We start from the raw sequence: 17,309 nt of genomic DNA, 5'->3' as shown, positions 1-17,309 counted from the left end.
CTCTGGCCTAATGGTTAAGGTCTTAACTCTTACTCTGGCCTAATAGCTAAGGTCTTAACTCTTACTCTGGCCTAATAGCTAAGGTCTTAACTCTTACACTGGCCTACTGGTTAAGGTCTTAACTCTTACTCTGGCCTAATAGCTAAGGTCTTAACTCTTACTCTGGCCTAATAGCTAAGATCTTAGACTCGTACTATGGCCTACAGGTTAAGGTCTTAACTCTTTCTCTGGCCTACTGGTTCAGGTCTTAACTCTTACTCTGGCCTAGTAGCTAAGGTCTTAGACTCGTACTCTAGCCTAATGGTTAAGGTCCTAATTCTTACTCTGGCCTAATAGCTATGGTCTTAGACTCGTACTCTGGCCTAATGGTTAAGGTCTTAACTCTTACTATGGCCAACTGGTTAAGGTCTTAGACTCGTACTCTGGCCTAATGGTTAAGGTCTTAACTCTTACTCTGGCCTACTGGTTAAGGTCTTAACTCTTACTCTGGCCTACTGGTTAAGGTCTTAACTCTTACTCTGGCCTAATAGCTAAGGTCTTAGACTCGTACTCTGGTCCAATGGTTAAGGTCTTAACTCTTACTCTGGCCTAATAGCTAAGGTCTCATACTCGTACTTTGGCCTACAGGTCAAGGTCTTAACTCTTACTCTGGCCTACTGGTTAAGGTCTTAACTCTTACTCTGGCCTAATGGCTAAGGTCTTAGACTCGAACTCTGGCCTAATGGTTAAGGTCTTAACTCTTACTCTGGCCTAATAGCTAAGGTCTGAGACTCGTACTCTGACCTACTGGTTAAGGTCTTAACTCTTACTCTGGCCTAATAGCTAAGGTCTTAACTCTTACTCTGGCCTAATAGCTAAGGTCTTAGACTCGTACCATGGCCTACAGGTTAAGGTCTTAACTCTTACTCTGGCCTACAGGTTAATGTCTTAACTCTTACTCTGGCCTACGGGTTAAGGTCTTAACTCTTACTCTGGCCTAATAGCTAAGTTCTTAGACTTGTACTCTGGCCTAATAGCTAAGGTCCTAACTCTTACTCTGGCATAATAGCTAAGGTCTTAGACTCTTACTCTGGCCTAATGGTTAAGGTCTTAACTCTTACCCTGGCCTAATAGCTAAGGTCTTAACTCTTACTCTGGTCTAATAGCTAAGGTCTTAACTCTTACTCTGGCCTACTTGTTAAGGTCTTAACTCTTACTCTGGCCTAATAGCTAAGGTCTTAGACTCGTACTATGGCCTACAGGTTAAGGTCTTAACTCTTACTCTGGCCTACTGGTTAAGGTCTTAACTCTTACTCTGGCCTAATAGCTAAGGTCTTAGACTCGTACTCTGGCCTAATGGTTAAGGTCTTAATTCTTACTCTGGCCTAATAGCTATGGTCTTAGACTCGTACTCTGGCCTAATGGTTAAGGTCTTAACTCTTACTCTGGCCTACTGGTTAAGGTCTTAACTCTTACTCTGGCCTAATGGTGAAGGTCTTAACTCTTACTCTAGCCTAATAGCTAAGGTCTTAGACTCGTATTCTGGCCTAATGGTTAAGGTCTTAACTCTTACTCTGGCCTAATAGCTAAGGTCTCAGACTCGTACTATGGCCTATAGGTTAAGGTCTTAACTCTTACTCTGGCCTACTGGTTAAGGTCTTAACTCTTACTCTGGCCTAATAGCTAAGGTCTTAGACCCGTACTCTGGCCTAATGGTTAAGGTCTTAACTCTTACTCTGGCTTAATAGCTAAGGTCTCAGACTCGTACTATGGCCTGCAAGTTAAGGTCTCAGACTCGTACTATGGCCTACTGGTTAATGTCTTAACTCTTACTCTGGCCTAATAGCTAAGGTCTTAGACTCGTACTATGGCCTACAGGTTAAGATCTTATCTCTTAGTCTGGCCTACTGGTTAAGGTCTTAACTCTTACTCTGGCCTAATGGCTAAGGTCTTAGACTCGTACTCTGGCCTAATGGTTAAGGTCTTAACTCTTACTCTGGCCTAATAGCTAAGGTCTTAACTCTTACTCTGGCCTAATGGTTAAGGTCTTAACTCTCACTCTGGCCTACTTGTTAAGGTCTTAACCCTTACTCTGGCCTAATAGCTAAGGTCTTAACCCTTACACTGGCCTAATGTCTAAGGTCTTAACACTTACTCTGGCCTACTGGTTAAGGTCTTAACTCTTACTCTGGCCTAATAGCTAAGGTCTTAGACTCGTACTCTGGACTACTGGTTAAGGTCTTAACTCTTACTCTGGCCTAAGGGGCTAAGGTCTTAGACTCATACTCTTGCCTACTGGTTAAGGTCTTAACTCTTACTCTGGCCTACTGGTTAAGGTCTTAACTCTTACTCTGGCCTAATAGCTAAGGTCTTAGACTCATACTCTGGCCTAATGGTTAAGGTCTTAACTCTTACTCTGGCCTAATAGCTAAGGTCTCAGACTCGTACTATGGCCTACAGGTTAAGGTCTTAACTCTTAATCTGGCCTACTGGTTAAGGTCTTAACTCTTACTCTGGCCTAATAGCTAAGGTCTTAGACTCGTACTCTGGCCTAATGGTTAAGGTCTTAACTCTTACTCTGGGCTACTGGTTAAGGTCTTAGACTCGTACTCTGGCCTACTGGTTAAGGTCTTAACTCTTGCTCTGGCCTACTGGTTAAGGTCTTAAGTCTTACTCTGGCCTACTGGTTAACGTCTTAACTCTTGCTCTGGCCTAATAGCTAAAGTCTTAACTCTTACGCTGGCCTAAAAGCTAAGGTCTTAGACTCTAACTCTGGCCTACAGGTTAAGGTCTTAACTCTTACTCTGGCCTTCTGGTTAAGGTCTTAACTCTTACTCTGGCCTAATAGCTAAGGTCTTAGTCTCGTTCCCTGGCCTACTGGTTAAGGTCTTAACCCTTACTCTGGCCTAATAGCTAAGGTCTTAGACTCGTACTCTGGCCTACTGGTTAAGGTCTTAACTCTTACTCTGGCCTAATAGCTAAGGTCTGAGACGCGTACTCTGGCCTAATTGTTAAGGTCTTAACTCTTAATCTGGCCTAATAGATAAGGTCTCAGACTCGTACTATGGCCAACAGGTTAAGGTCTTAACTCTTAATCTGGCCTACTGGTTAAGGTCTTAACTCTTACTCTCGCCTAATAGCTAAGGTCGTAGACTCGTACTCTGGCCTAATGGTTAAGGTCTTAACTCTTACTCTGGCCTACTGGTTAAGGTCTTAACTCTTACTCTGGCCTAATAGCTAAGGTATTAGACTCGTACTCTGGCCTACTGGTTAAAGTCTTAACTCCTACTCTGGCCTAATAGCTAAGGTCTTAACTCTTACTCTGGCCAAATAGCTAAGGTCTTAGACTCGTACTCTGGCCTACTGGTTAAGGTCTTAACTCTTACTCTGGCCTACTGGTTAAGGTCTTAATTCTTACTCTGGCCTAATAGCTAAGGTCTTAGTCTCATTCCCTGGCCTACTGGTTAAGGTCCTAACTCTTACTCTGGCCTAATAGCTAAGGTCTTAGACTCGTACTCTGGCCTACTGGTTAAGGTCTTAACTCTTACTCTGGCCTAATAGCTAAGGTCTCAGACTCGTACTATGGCCTACAGGTTAAGGTCTTAACTCTTACTCTGGGCTACTAGTTAAGGTCTTAACTCTTACTCTGTCCTAATAGCTAAGGTCTTAGACTCAACTATGGCCTACAGGTTAAGGTCTTAACTCTTACTCTGCCCTACTGGTTAAGGTCTTAACTCTTACTCTGGCCTAATGGCTAAGGTCTTAGACTCGTACTCTGGCCTAATGGTTAAGGTCTTAACTCTTACTCTGGCCTAATAGCTAAGGTCTTAACTCTTACTCTGGCCTAATAGCTAAGGTCTTAGACTTGTACCATGGCCTACAGGTTAAGGTCTTAACTCTTACTCTGGCCTACAGGTTAAGGTCTTAACTCTTACTCTGGCCTACGGGTTAAGGTCTTAACTCTTACTCTGGCCTAATAGCTAAGTTCTTAACTCTTACTCTGGCATAATAGCTAAGGTCTTAACTCTTACTCTGGCCTAATAGCTAAGGTCTTAACTCTTACTCTGGCCTAATAGCCAAGGTCTTAACTCTTACTCTGGCCTACTGATTAAGGTCTTAACTCTTACTCTGGCCTAATAGCTAAGGTCTTAACTCTTACTCTGGCCTAAGAGCTAAGGTCTTAGACTCGTACTATGGCCTGCAGGTTAAGGTCTTAACTCTTACTCTGGCCTACTGGTTAAGGTCTTAACTCTTACTCTGGCCTAATAGCTAAGGTCTTAGACTCGTACTCTGGCCTAATGGTTAAGGTCTTAATTCTTACTCTGGCCTAATAGCTATGGTCTTAGACTCGTACTCTGGCCTAATGGTTAAGGTCTTAACTCTTACTTTGGCCTACTGGTTAAGGTCTTAACCCTTACTCTGGCCTAATGGTTAAGGTCTTAACTCTTACTCTAGCCTAATAGCTAAGGTCTTAGAATCGTACTCTGGCCTACAGGTTAAGGTCTTAACTCTTATTCTGGCCTAATAGCTAAGGTCTTAACTCTTACTCTGGCCTAATGGTTAAGGTCTTAACTCTTACTCTAGCCTAATAGCTAAGGTCTTAGAATTGTACTCTGGCCTACAGGTTAAGGTCTTAACTCTTATTCTGGCCTAATAGCTAAGGTCTTAACTCTTACTCTGGCCTAATAGCTAAGGTCTTAGACTCGTACTCTGGCCTAATGGTTAAGGTCTTAACTCTTACTCTGGGCTACTGGTTAAGTTCTTAGACTCGTACTCTGGCCTACTGGTTAAGGTCTTAACTCTTACTCTGGCCTACAGGTTAAGGTCTTAACTCTTACTCTGGCCTACGGGTTAAGATCTTAACTCTTACTCTGGCCTAATAGCTAAGTTCTTAGACTTGTATTCTGGCCTAATAGCTAAGGTCTTAACTCTCACTCTGGCATAATAGCTAAGGTCTTAGACTCGTACTCTGGCCTAATGGTTAAGGTCTTAACTCTTACTCTGGCCTAATAGCTAAGGTCTTAACTCTTACTCTGGCCTAATAGCTAAGGTCTTAACTCTTACTCTGGCCTACTGGTTAAGGTCTTAACTCTTACTCTGGCCTAATAGCTAAGGTCTTAACTCTTACTCTGGCCTAATAGCTAAGGTCTTAGACTCGTACTCTGGCCTACTGGTTAAGGTCTTAACTCTTACTCTGGCCTAATAGCTAAGGTCTTAGACTCGTACTCTGGCCTAATGGTTAAGGTCTTAACTCTTACTCTGGCCTCATAGCTAAGGTCTTAGACTCATACTCTGGCCTAATAGCTAAGGTCTTAACTCTTACTCTGGCCTAATAGCTAAGGTCTCAGACTCGTGCTATGGCCTACAGGTTAAGGTCTTAACTCTTACTCTGGGCTACAGGTTAAGGTCTTAACTCTTACTCTGCCCTACTGTTTAAGGTCTTAACTCTTACTCTGGCCTAATGGCTAAGATCTTAGACTCGTACTCTGGCCTAATGGTTAAGGTCTTAACTCTTACTCTGGCCTAATAGCTAAGGTCTTAGACTCGTACTCTGGCCTACTGGTTAAGGTCTTAACTCTTACTCTGGCCTAATAGCTAAGGTCTTAACTCTTACTCTGGCCTAATAGCTAAGGTCTTAGACTTGTACCATGGCCTACAGGTTAAGGTCTTAACTCTTACTCTGGCCTACGGGTTAAGGTCTTAACTCTTACTCTGGCCTAATAGCTAAGTTCTTAACTCTTACTCTGGCATAATAGCTAAGGTCTTAGACTTGTACTCTGGCCTAATGGTTAAGGTCTTAACTCTTACTCTGGCCTAAAAGCTAAGGTCTTAACTCTTACTCTGGCCTAATAGCTAAGGTCTTAGACTCGTACTATGGCCTGCAGGTTAAGGTCTTAACTCTTACTCTGGCCTACTGGTTAAGGTCTTAACTCTTACTCTGGCCTAATAGCTAAGGTCTTAGACTCGTACTCTGGCCTAATGGTTAAGGTCTTAATTCTTACTCTGGCCTAATAGCTATGGTCTTAGACTCGTACTCTGGCCTAATGGTTAAGGTCTTAACTCTTACTCTGGCCTACTGGTTAAGGTCTTAACTCTTACTCTGGCCTAATGGTTAAGGTCTTAACTCTTACTCTAGCCTAACAGCTAAGGTCTTAGAATGGTACTCTGGCCTACAGGTTAAGGTCTTAACTCTTATTCTGGCCTAATAGCTAAGGTCTTAACTCTTACTCTGGCCTAATGGTTAAGGTCTTAACTCTTACTCTAGCCTAATAGCTAAGGTCTTAGAATCGTACTCTGGCCTAATGGTTAAGGTCTTAACTCTTATTCTGGCCTAATAGCTAACGTCTTAACTCTTACTCTGGCCTAATAGCTAAGGTCTTAGACTTGTACCATGGCCTACAGGTTAAGGTCTTAACTCTTACTCTGGCCTACAGGTTAAGGTCTTAACTCTTACTCTGGCCTACGGGTTAAGGTCTTAACTCTTACTCTGGCCTAATAGCTAAGTTCTTAGACTTGTATTCTGGCCTAATAGCTAAGGTCTTAACTCTCACTCTTGCATAATAGCTAAGGTCTTAGACTCGTACTCTGGCCTAATGGTTAAGGTCTTAACTCTTACTCTGGCCTAATAGCTAAGGTCTTAACTCTTACTCTGGCCTAATAGCTAAGGTCTTAACTCTTACTCTTGCCTACTGGTTAAGGTCTTAACTCTTACTCTGGCCTAATAGCTAAGGTCTTAACTCTTTCTCTGGCCTAATAGCTAAGGTCTTAGACTTGTACTCTGGCCTACTGGTTAAGGTCTTAACTCTTACTCTGGCCTAATAGCTAAGGTCTTAGACTCGTACTCTAGCCTAATGGTTAAGGTCTTAACTCTTACTCTGGCCTAATAGCTAAGGTCTCAGACTCGTACTATGGCCTACAGGTTAAGGTCTTAACTCTTAATCTGGCCTAATGGTTAAGGTCTTAACTCTTACTCTGGCCTAATAGCTAAGGTCTCAGACTCGTACTATGGCCTACAGGTTAAGGTCTTAACTCTTAATCTGGCCTACTGGTTAAGGTCTTAACTCTTACTCTGGCCTAATAGCTAAGGTCTTAGACTAGTACTCTGGCCTAATGGTTAAGGTCTTAACTCTTACTCTGGCCTAATAGCTAAGGTCTCAGACTCGTACTATGGCCTACAGGTTAAGGTCTTAACTCTTACTCTGGGCTACTAGTTAAGGTCTTAACTCTTACTCTGTCCTAATAGCTAAGGTCTTAGACTCAACTATGGCCTACAGGTTAAGGTCTTAACTCTTACTCTGCCCTACTGGTTAAGGTCTTAACTCTTACTCTGGCCTAATGGCTAAGGTCTTAGACTCGTACTCTGGCCTAATGGTTAAGGTCTTAACTCTTACTCTGGCCTAATAGCTAAGGTCTTAACTCTTACTCTGGCCTAATAGCTAAGGTCTTAGACTTGTACCATGGCCTACAGGTTAAGGTCTTAACTCTTACTCTGGCCTACAGGTTAAGGTCTTAACTCTTACTCTGGCCTACGGGTTAAGGTCTTAACTCTTACTCTGGCCTAATAGCTAAGTTCTTAACTCTTACTCTGGCATAATAGCTAAGGTCTTAACTCTTACTCTGGCCTAATAGCTAAGGTCTTAACTCTTACTCTGGCCTAATAGCCAAGGTCTTAACTCTTACTCTGGCCTACTGATTAAGGTCTTAACTCTTACTCTGGCCTAATAGCTAAGGTCTTAACTCTTACTCTGGCCTAAGAGCTAAGGTCTTAGACTCGTACTATGGCCTGCAGGTTAAGGTCTTAACTCTTACTCTGGCCTACTGGTTAAGGTCTTAACTCTTACTCTGGCCTAATAGCTAAGGTCTTAGACTCGTACTCTGGCCTAATGGTTAAGGTCTTAATTCTTACTCTGGCCTAATAGCTATGGTCTTAGACTCGTACTCTGGCCTAATGGTTAAGGTCTTAACTCTTACTTTGGCCTACTGGTTAAGGTCTTAACCCTTACTCTGGCCTAATGGTTAAGGTCTTAACTCTTACTCTAGCCTAATAGCTAAGGTCTTAGAATCGTACTCTGGCCTACAGGTTAAGGTCTTAACTCTTATTCTGGCCTAATAGCTAAGGTCTTAACTCTTACTCTGGCCTAATGGTTAAGGTCTTAACTCTTACTCTAGCCTAATAGCTAAGGTCTTAGAATTGTACTCTGGCCTACAGGTTAAGGTCTTAACTCTTATTCTGGCCTAATAGCTAAGGTCTTAACTCTTACTCTGGCCTAATAGCTAAGGTCTTAGACTCGTACTCTGGCCTAATGGTTAAGGTCTTAACTCTTACTCTGGGCTACTGGTTAAGTTCTTAGACTCGTACTCTGGCCTACTGGTTAAGGTCTTAACTCTTACTCTGGCCTACAGGTTAAGGTCTTAACTCTTACTCTGGCCTACGGGTTAAGATCTTAACTCTTACTCTGGCCTAATAGCTAAGTTCTTAGACTTGTATTCTGGCCTAATAGCTAAGGTCTTAACTCTCACTCTGGCATAATAGCTAAGGTCTTAGACTCGTACTCTGGCCTAATGGTTAAGGTCTTAACTCTTACTCTGGCCTAATAGCTAAGGTCTTAACTCTTACTCTGGCCTAATAGCTAAGGTCTTAACTCTTACTCTGGCCTACTGGTTAAGGTCTTAACTCTTACTCTGGCCTAATAGCTAAGGTCTTAACTCTTACTCTGGCCTAATAGCTAAGGTCTTAGACTCGTACTCTGGCCTACTGGTTAAGGTCTTAACTCTTACTCTGGCCTAATAGCTAAGGTCTTAGACTCGTACTCTGGCCTAATGGTTAAGGTCTTAACTCTTACTCTGGCCTCATAGCTAAGGTCTTAGACTCATACTCTGGCCTAATAGCTAAGGTCTTAACTCTTACTCTGGCCTAATAGCTAAGGTCTCAGACTCGTGCTATGGCCTACAGGTTAAGGTCTTAACTCTTACTCTGGGCTACAGGTTAAGGTCTTAACTCTTACTCTGCCCTACTGTTTAAGGTCTTAACTCTTACTCTGGCCTAATGGCTAAGATCTTAGACTCGTACTCTGGCCTAATGGTTAAGGTCTTAACTCTTACTCTGGCCTAATAGCTAAGGTCTTAGACTCGTACTCTGGCCTACTGGTTAAGGTCTTAACTCTTACTCTGGCCTAATAGCTAAGGTCTTAACTCTTACTCTGGCCTAATAGCTAAGGTCTTAGACTTGTACCATGGCCTACAGGTTAAGGTCTTAACTCTTACTCTGGCCTACGGGTTAAGGTCTTAACTCTTACTCTGGCCTAATAGCTAAGTTCTTAACTCTTACTCTGGCATAATAGCTAAGGTCTTAGACTTGTACTCTGGCCTAATGGTTAAGGTCTTAACTCTTACTCTGGCCTAAAAGCTAAGGTCTTAACTCTTACTCTGGCCTAATAGCTAAGGTCTTAGACTCGTACTATGGCCTGCAGGTTAAGGTCTTAACTCTTACTCTGGCCTACTGGTTAAGGTCTTAACTCTTACTCTGGCCTAATAGCTAAGGTCTTAGACTCGTACTCTGGCCTAATGGTTAAGGTCTTAATTCTTACTCTGGCCTAATAGCTATGGTCTTAGACTCGTACTCTGGCCTAATGGTTAAGGTCTTAACTCTTACTCTGGCCTACTGGTTAAGGTCTTAACTCTTACTCTGGCCTAATGGTTAAGGTCTTAACTCTTACTCTAGCCTAATAGCTAAGGTCTTAGAATGGTACTCTGGCCTACAGGTTAAGGTCTTAACTCTTATTCTGGCCTAATAGCTAAGGTCTTAACTCTTACTCTGGCCTAATGGTTAAGGTCTTAACTCTTACTCTAGCCTAATAGCTAAGGTCTTAGAATCGTACTCTGGCCTAATGGTTAAGGTCTTAACTCTTATTCTGGCCTAATAGCTAACGTCTTAACTCTTACTCTGGCCTAATAGCTAAGGTCTTAGACTTGTACCATGGCCTACAGGTTAAGGTCTTAACTCTTACTCTGGCCTACAGGTTAAGGTCTTAACTCTTACTCTGGCCTACGGGTTAAGGTCTTAACTCTTACTCTGGCCTAATAGCTAAGTTCTTAGACTTGTATTCTGGCCTAATAGCTAAGGTCTTAACTCTCACTCTTGCATAATAGCTAAGGTCTTAGACTCGTACTCTGGCCTAATGGTTAAGGTCTTAACTCTTACTCTGGCCTAATAGCTAAGGTCTTAACTCTTACTCTGGCCTAATAGCTAAGGTCTTAACTCTTACTCTTGCCTACTGGTTAAGGTCTTAACTCTTACTCTGGCCTAATAGCTAAGGTCTTAACTCTTTCTCTGGCCTAATAGCTAAGGTCTTAGACTTGTACTCTGGCCTACTGGTTAAGGTCTTAACTCTTACTCTGGCCTAATAGCTAAGGTCTTAGACTCGTACTCTAGCCTAATGGTTAAGGTCTTAACTCTTACTCTGGCCTAATAGCTAAGGTCTCAGACTCGTACTATGGCCTACAGGTTAAGGTCTTAACTCTTAATCTGGCCTAATGGTTAAGGTCTTAACTCTTACTCTGGCCTAATAGCTAAGGTCTCAGACTCGTACTATGGCCTACAGGTTAAGGTCTTAACTCTTAATCTGGCCTACTGGTTAAGGTCTTAACTCTTACTCTGGCCTAATAGCTAAGGTCTTAGACTAGTACTCTGGCCTAATGGTTAAGGTCTTAACTCTTACTCTGGGCTACTGGTTAAGGTCTTAGACTCGTACTCTGGCATACTGGTTAAGATCTTAACTCTTACTCTGGCCTACTGGTTAAGGTCTTAACTCTTACTCTGACCTACTGGTTAAGGTCTTAACTCTTGCTCTGGCCTAATAGCTAAAGTCTTAACTCTTACGCTGGCCTAAAAGCTAAGGTCTTAGGCTCTAACTCTGGCCTACAGGTTAAGGTCTTAACTCTTACTCTGGCCTACTGGTTAAGGTCTTAACTCTTACTCTGGCTAAATAGGTAAGGTCTTAGACTCGTACACTGGCCTACTGGTTAAGGTCTTAACTCTTACTCTGGCCTACTGGTTAAGGTCTTAACTCTTACTCTGGTCTAATAGCTAAGGTCTTAACTCTTACTCTGGCCTACTGGTTAAGGTCTTAACTCTTACTCTGGCCTAATAGCTAAGGTCTTAGTCTCGTACTATGGCCTACAGGTTAAGGTCTTAAATCTTACTCTGGCCTACGGGTTGAGGTCTTAACTCTTACTCTGGCCTAATAGCTAAGGTCTTAGACTCGTTCTCTGGCCTAATAGCTAAGGTCTTAACTCTTACTCTGGCATAATAGCCAAGGTCTTAGACTCGTACTCTGGCCTAATGGTTAAGGTCTTAACTCTTACTCTGGCCTAATAGCTAAGGTCTTAACTCTTACTCTGGCCTAATAGCTAAGGTCTTAACTCTTACACTGGTCTACTGGTTAAGGTCTTAACTCTTACTCTGGCCTAATAGCTAAGGTCTTAACTCTTACTCTGGCCTAATAGCTAAGATCTTAGACTCGTACTATGGCCTACAGGTTAAGGTCTTAACTCTTTCTCTGGCCTACTGGTTCAGGTCTTAACTCTTACTCTGGCCTAGTAGCTAAGGTCTTAGACTCGTACTCTAGCCTAATGGTTAAGGTCTTAATTCTTACTCTGGCCTAATAGCTATGGTCTTAGACTCGTACTCTGGCCTAATGGTTAAGGTCTTAACTCTTACTATGGCCAACTGGTTAAGGTCTTAGACTCGTACTCTGGCCTAATGGTTAAGGTCTTAACTCTTACTCTGGCCTACTGGTTAAGGTCTTAACTCTTACTCTGGCCTAATAGCTAAGGTCTTAGACTCGTACTCTGGTCCAATGGTTAAGGTCTTAACTCTTACTCTGGCCTAATAGCTAAGGTCTCATACTCGTACTTTGGCCTACAGGTCAAGGTCTTAACTCTTTCTCTGGCCTACTGGTTAAGGTCTTAACTCTTACTCTGGCCTAATGGCTAAGGTCTTAGACTCGAACTCTGGCCTAATGGTTAAGGTCTTAACTCTTACTCTGGCCTAATAGCTAAGGTCTGAGACTCGTACTCTGACCTACTGGTTAAGGTCTCAACTCTTACTCTGGCCTAATAGCTAAGGTCTTAACTCTTACTCTGGCCTAATAGCTAAGGTCTTAGACTCGTACCATGGCCTACAGGTTAAGGTCTTAACTCTTACTCTGGCCTACAGGTTAATGTCTTAACTCTTACTCTGGCCTACGGGTTAAGGTCTTAACTCTTACTCTGGCCTAATAGCTAAGTTCTTAGACTTGTACTCTGGCCTAATAGCTAAGGTCCTAACTCTTACTCTGGCATAATAGCTAAGGCCTTAGACTCATACTCTGGCCTAATGGTTAAGGTCTTAACTCTTACCCTGGCCTAATAGCTAAGGTCTTAACTCTTACTCTGGTCTAATAGCTAAGGTCTTAACTCTTACTCTGGCCTACTGGTTAAGGTCTTAACTCTTACTCTGGCCTAATAGCTAAGGTCTTAATTCTTACTCTGGCCTAATAGCTATGGTCTTAGACTCGTACTCTGGCCTAATGGTTAAGGTCTTAACTCTTACTATGGCCAACTGGTTAAGGTCTTAGACTCGTACTCTGGCCTAATGGTTAAGGTCTTAACTCTTACTCTGGCCTACTGGTTAAGGTCTTAACTCTTACTCTGGCCTACTGGTTAAGGTCTTAACTCTTACTCTGGCCTAATAGCTAAGGTCTTAGACTCGTACTCTGGTCCAATGGTTAAGGTCTTAACTCTTACTCTGGCCTAATAGCTAAGGTCTCATACTCGTACTTTGGCCTACAGGTCAAGGTCTTAACTCTTACTCTGGCCTACTGGTTAAGGTCTTAACTCTTACTCTGGCCTAATGGCTAAGGTCTTAGACTCGAACTCTGGCCTAATGGTTAAGGTCTTAACTCTTACTCTGGCCTAATAGCTAAGGTCTGAGACTCGTACTCTGACCTACTGGTTAAGGTCTTAACTCTTACTCTGGCCTAATAGCTAAGGTCTTAACTCTTACTCTGGCCTAATAGCTAAGGTCTTAGACTCGTACCATGGCCTACAGGTTAAGGTCTTAACTCTTACTCTGGCCTACAGGTTAATGTCTTAACTCTTACTCTGGCCTACGGGTTAAGGTCTTAACTCTTACTCTGGCCTAATAGCTAAGTTCTTAGACTTGTACTCTGGCCTAATAGCTAAGGTCCTAACTCTTACTCTGGCATAATAGCTAAGGTCTTAGACTCTTACTCTGGCCTAATGGTTAAGGTCTTAACTCTTACCCTGGCCTAATAGCTAAGGTCTTAACTCTTACTCTGGTCTAATAGCTAAGGTCTTAACTCTTACTCTGGCCTACTTGTTAAGGTCTTAACTCTTACTCTGGCCTAATAGCTAAGGTCTTAGACTCGTACTATGGCCTACAGGTTAAGGTCTTAACTCTTACTCTGGCCTACTGGTTAAGGTCTTAACTCTTACTCTGGCCTAATAGCTAAGGTCTTAGACTCGTACTCTGGCCTAATGGTTAAGGTCTTAATTCTTACTCTGGCCTAATAGCTATGGTCTTAGACTCGTACTCTGGCCTAATGGTTAAGGTCTTAACTCTTACTCTGGCCTACTGGTTAAGGTCTTAACTCTTACTCTGGCCTAATGGTGAAGGTCTTAACTCTTACTCTAGCCTAATAGCTAAGGTCTTAGACTCGTATTCTGGCCTAATGGTTAAGGTCTTAACTCTTACTCTGGCCTAATAGCTAAGGTCTCAGACTCGTACTATGGCCTATAGGTTAAGGTCTTAACTCTTACTCTGGCCTACTGGTTAAGGTCTTAACTCTTACTCTGGCCTAATAGCTAAGGTCTTAGACCCGTACTCTGGCCTAATGGTTAAGGTCTTAACTCTTACTCTGGCTTAATAGCTAAGGTCTCAGACTCGTACTATGGCCTGCAAGTTAAGGTCTCAGACTCGTACTATGGCCTACTGGTTAATGTCTTAACTCTTACTCTGGCCTAATAGCTAAGGTCTTAGACTCGTACTATGGCCTACAGGTTAAGATCTTATCTCTTAGTCTGGCCTACTGGTTAAGGTCTTAACTCTTACTCTGGCCTAATGGCTAAGGTCTTAGACTCGTACTCTGGCCTAATGGTTAAGGTCTTAACTCTTACTCTGGCCTAATAGCTAAGGTCTTAACTCTTACTCTGGCCTAATGGTTAAGGTCTTAACTCTCACTCTGGCCTACTTGTTAAGGTCTTAACCCTTACTCTGGCCTAATAGCTAAGGTCTTAACCCTTACACTGGCCTAATGTCTAAGGTCTTAACACTTACTCTGGCCTACTGGTTAAGGTCTTAACTCTTACTCTGGCCTAATAGCTAAGGTCTTAGACTCGTACTCTGGACTACTGGTTAAGGTCTTAACTCTTACTCTGGCCTAAGGGGCTAAGGTCTTAGACTCATACTCTTGCCTACTGGTTAAGGTCTTAACTCTTACTCTGGCCTACTGGTTAAGGTCTTAACTCTTACTCTGGCCTAATAGCTAAGGTCTTAGACTCATACTCTGGCCTAATGGTTAAGGTCTTAACTCTTACTCTGGCCTAATAGCTAAGGTCTCAGACTCGTACTATGGCCTACAGGTTAAGGTCTTAACTCTTAATCTGGCCTACTGGTTAAGGTCTTAACTCTTACTCTGGCCTAATAGCTAAGGTCTTAGACTCGTACTCTGGCCTAATGGTTAAGGTCTTAACTCTTACTCTGGGCTACTGGTTAAGGTCTTAGACTCGTACTCTGGCCTACTGGTTAAGGTCTTAACTCTTGCTCTGGCCTACTGGTTAAGGTCTTAAGTCTTACTCTGGCCTACTGGTTAACGTCTTAACTCTTGCTCTGGCCTAATAGCTAAAGTCTTAACTCTTACGCTGGCCTAAAAGCTAAGGTCTTAGACTCTAACTCTGGCCTACAGGTTAAGGTCTTAACTCTTACTCTGGCCTTCTGGTTAAGGTCTTAACTCTTACTCTGGCCTAATAGCTAAGGTCTTAGTCTCGTTCCCTGGCCTACTGGTTAAGGTCTTAACCCTTACTCTGGCCTAATAGCTAAGGTCTTAGACTCGTACTCTGGCCTACTGGTTAAGGTCTTAACTCTTACTCTGGCCTAATAGCTAAGGTCTGAGACGCGTACTCTGGCCTAATTGTTAAGGTCTTAACTCTTAATCTGGCCTAATAGATAAGGTCTCAGACTCGTACTATGGCCAACAGGTTAAGGTCTTAACTCTTAATCTGGCCTACTGGTTAAGGTCTTAACTCTTACTCTCGCCTAATAGCTAAGGTCGTAGACTCGTACTCTGGCCTAATGGTTAAGGTCTTAACTCTTACTCTGGCCTACTGGTTAAGGTCTTAACTCTTACTCTGGCCTAATAGCTAAGGTATTAGACTCGTACTCTGGCCTACTGGTTAAAGTCTTAACTCCTACTCTGGCCTAATAGCTAAGGTCTTAACTCTTACTCTGGCCAAATAGCTAAGGTCTTAGACTCGTACTCTGGCCTACTGGTTAAGGTCTTAACTCTTACTCTGGCCTACTGGTTAAGGTCTTAATTCTTACTCTGGCCTAATAGCTAAGGTCTTAGTCTCATTCCCTGGCCTACTGGTTAAGGTCCTAACTCTTACTCTGGCCTAATAGCTAAGGTCTTAGACTCGTACTCTGGCCTACTGGTTAAGGTCTTAACTCTTACTCTGGCCTAATAGCTAAGGTCTCAGACTCGTACTATGGCCTACAGGTTAAGGTCTTAACTCTTACTCTGGGCTACTAGTTAAGGTCTTAACTCTTACTCTGTCCTAATAGCTAAGGTCTTAGACTCAACTATGGCCTACAGGTTAAGGTCTTAACTCTTACTCTGCCCTACTGGTTAAGGTCTTAACTCTTACTCTGGCCTAATGGCTAAGGTCTTAGACTCGTACTCTGGCCTAATGGTTAAGGTCTTAACTCTTACTCTGGCCTAATAGCTAAGGTCTTAACTCTTACTCTGGCCTAATAGCTAAGGTCTTAGACTTGTACCATGGCCTACAGGTTAAGGTCTTAACTCTTACTCTGGCCTACAGGTTAAGGTCTTAACTCTTACTCTGGCCTACGGGTTAAGGTCTTAACTCTTACTCTGGCCTAATAGCTAAGTTCTTAACTCTTACTCTGGCATAATAGCTAAGGTCTTAACTCTTACTCTGGCCTAATAGCTAAGGTCTTAACTCTTACTCTGGCCTAATAGCCAAGGTCTTAACTCTTACTCTGGCCTACTGATTAAGGTCTTAACTCTTACTCTGGCCTAATAGCTAAGGTCTTAACTCTTACTCTGGCCTAAGAGCTAAGGTCTTAGACTCGTACTATGGCCTGCAGGTTAAGGTCTTAACTCTTACTCTGGCCTACTGGTTAAGGTCTTAACTCTTACTCTGGCCTAATAGCTAAGGTCTTAGACTCGTACTCTGGCCTAATGGTTAAGGTCTTAATTCTTACTCTGGCCTAATAGCTATGGTCTTAGACTCGTACTCTGGCCTAATGGTTAAGGTCTTAACTCTTACTTTGGCCTACTGGTTAAGGTCTTAACCCTTACTCTGGCCTAATGGTTAAGGTCTTAACTCTTACTCTAGCCTAATAGCTAAGGTCTTAGAATCGTACTCTGGCCTACAGGTTAAGGTCTTAACTCTTATTCTGGCCTAATAGCTAAGGTCTTAACTCTTACTCTGGCCTAATGGTTAAGGTCTTAACTCTTACTCTAGCCTAATAGCTAAGGTCTTAGAATTGTACTCTGGCCTACAGGTTAAGGTCTTAACTCTTATTCTGGCCTAATAGCTAAGGTCTTAACTCTTACTCTGGCCTAATAGCTAAGGTCTTAGACTCGTACTCTGGCCTAATGGTTAAGGTCTTAACTCTTACTCTGGGCTACTGGTTAAGTTCTTAGACTCGTACTCTGGCCTACTGGTTAAGGTCTTAACTCTTACTCTGGCCTACAGGTTAAGGTCTTAACTCTTACTCTGGCCTACGGGTTAAGATCTTAACTCTTACTCTGGCCTAATAGCTAAGTTCTTAGACTTGTATTCTGGCCTAATAGCTAAGGTCTTAACTCTCACTCTGGCATAATAGCTAAGGTCTTAGACTCGTACTCTGGCCTAATGGTTAAGGTCTTAACTCTTACTCTGGCCTAATAGCTAAGGTCTTAACTCTTACTCTGGCCTAATAGCTAAGGTCTTAACTCTTACTCTGGCCTACTGGTTAAGGTCTTAACTCTTACTCTGGCCTAATAGCTAAGGTCTTAACTCTTACTCTGGCCTAATAGCTAAGG

Source organism: Triturus cristatus, chromosome 12 (genome assembly GCF_964204655.1).
Source record: "Triturus cristatus chromosome 12, aTriCri1.1, whole genome shotgun sequence".
Taxonomy (NCBI): domain Eukaryota; kingdom Metazoa; phylum Chordata; class Amphibia; order Caudata; family Salamandridae; genus Triturus; species Triturus cristatus.
The sequence above is the reverse complement of the archived record's forward strand: the minus strand, read 5'-3'. Positions refer to the sequence as shown.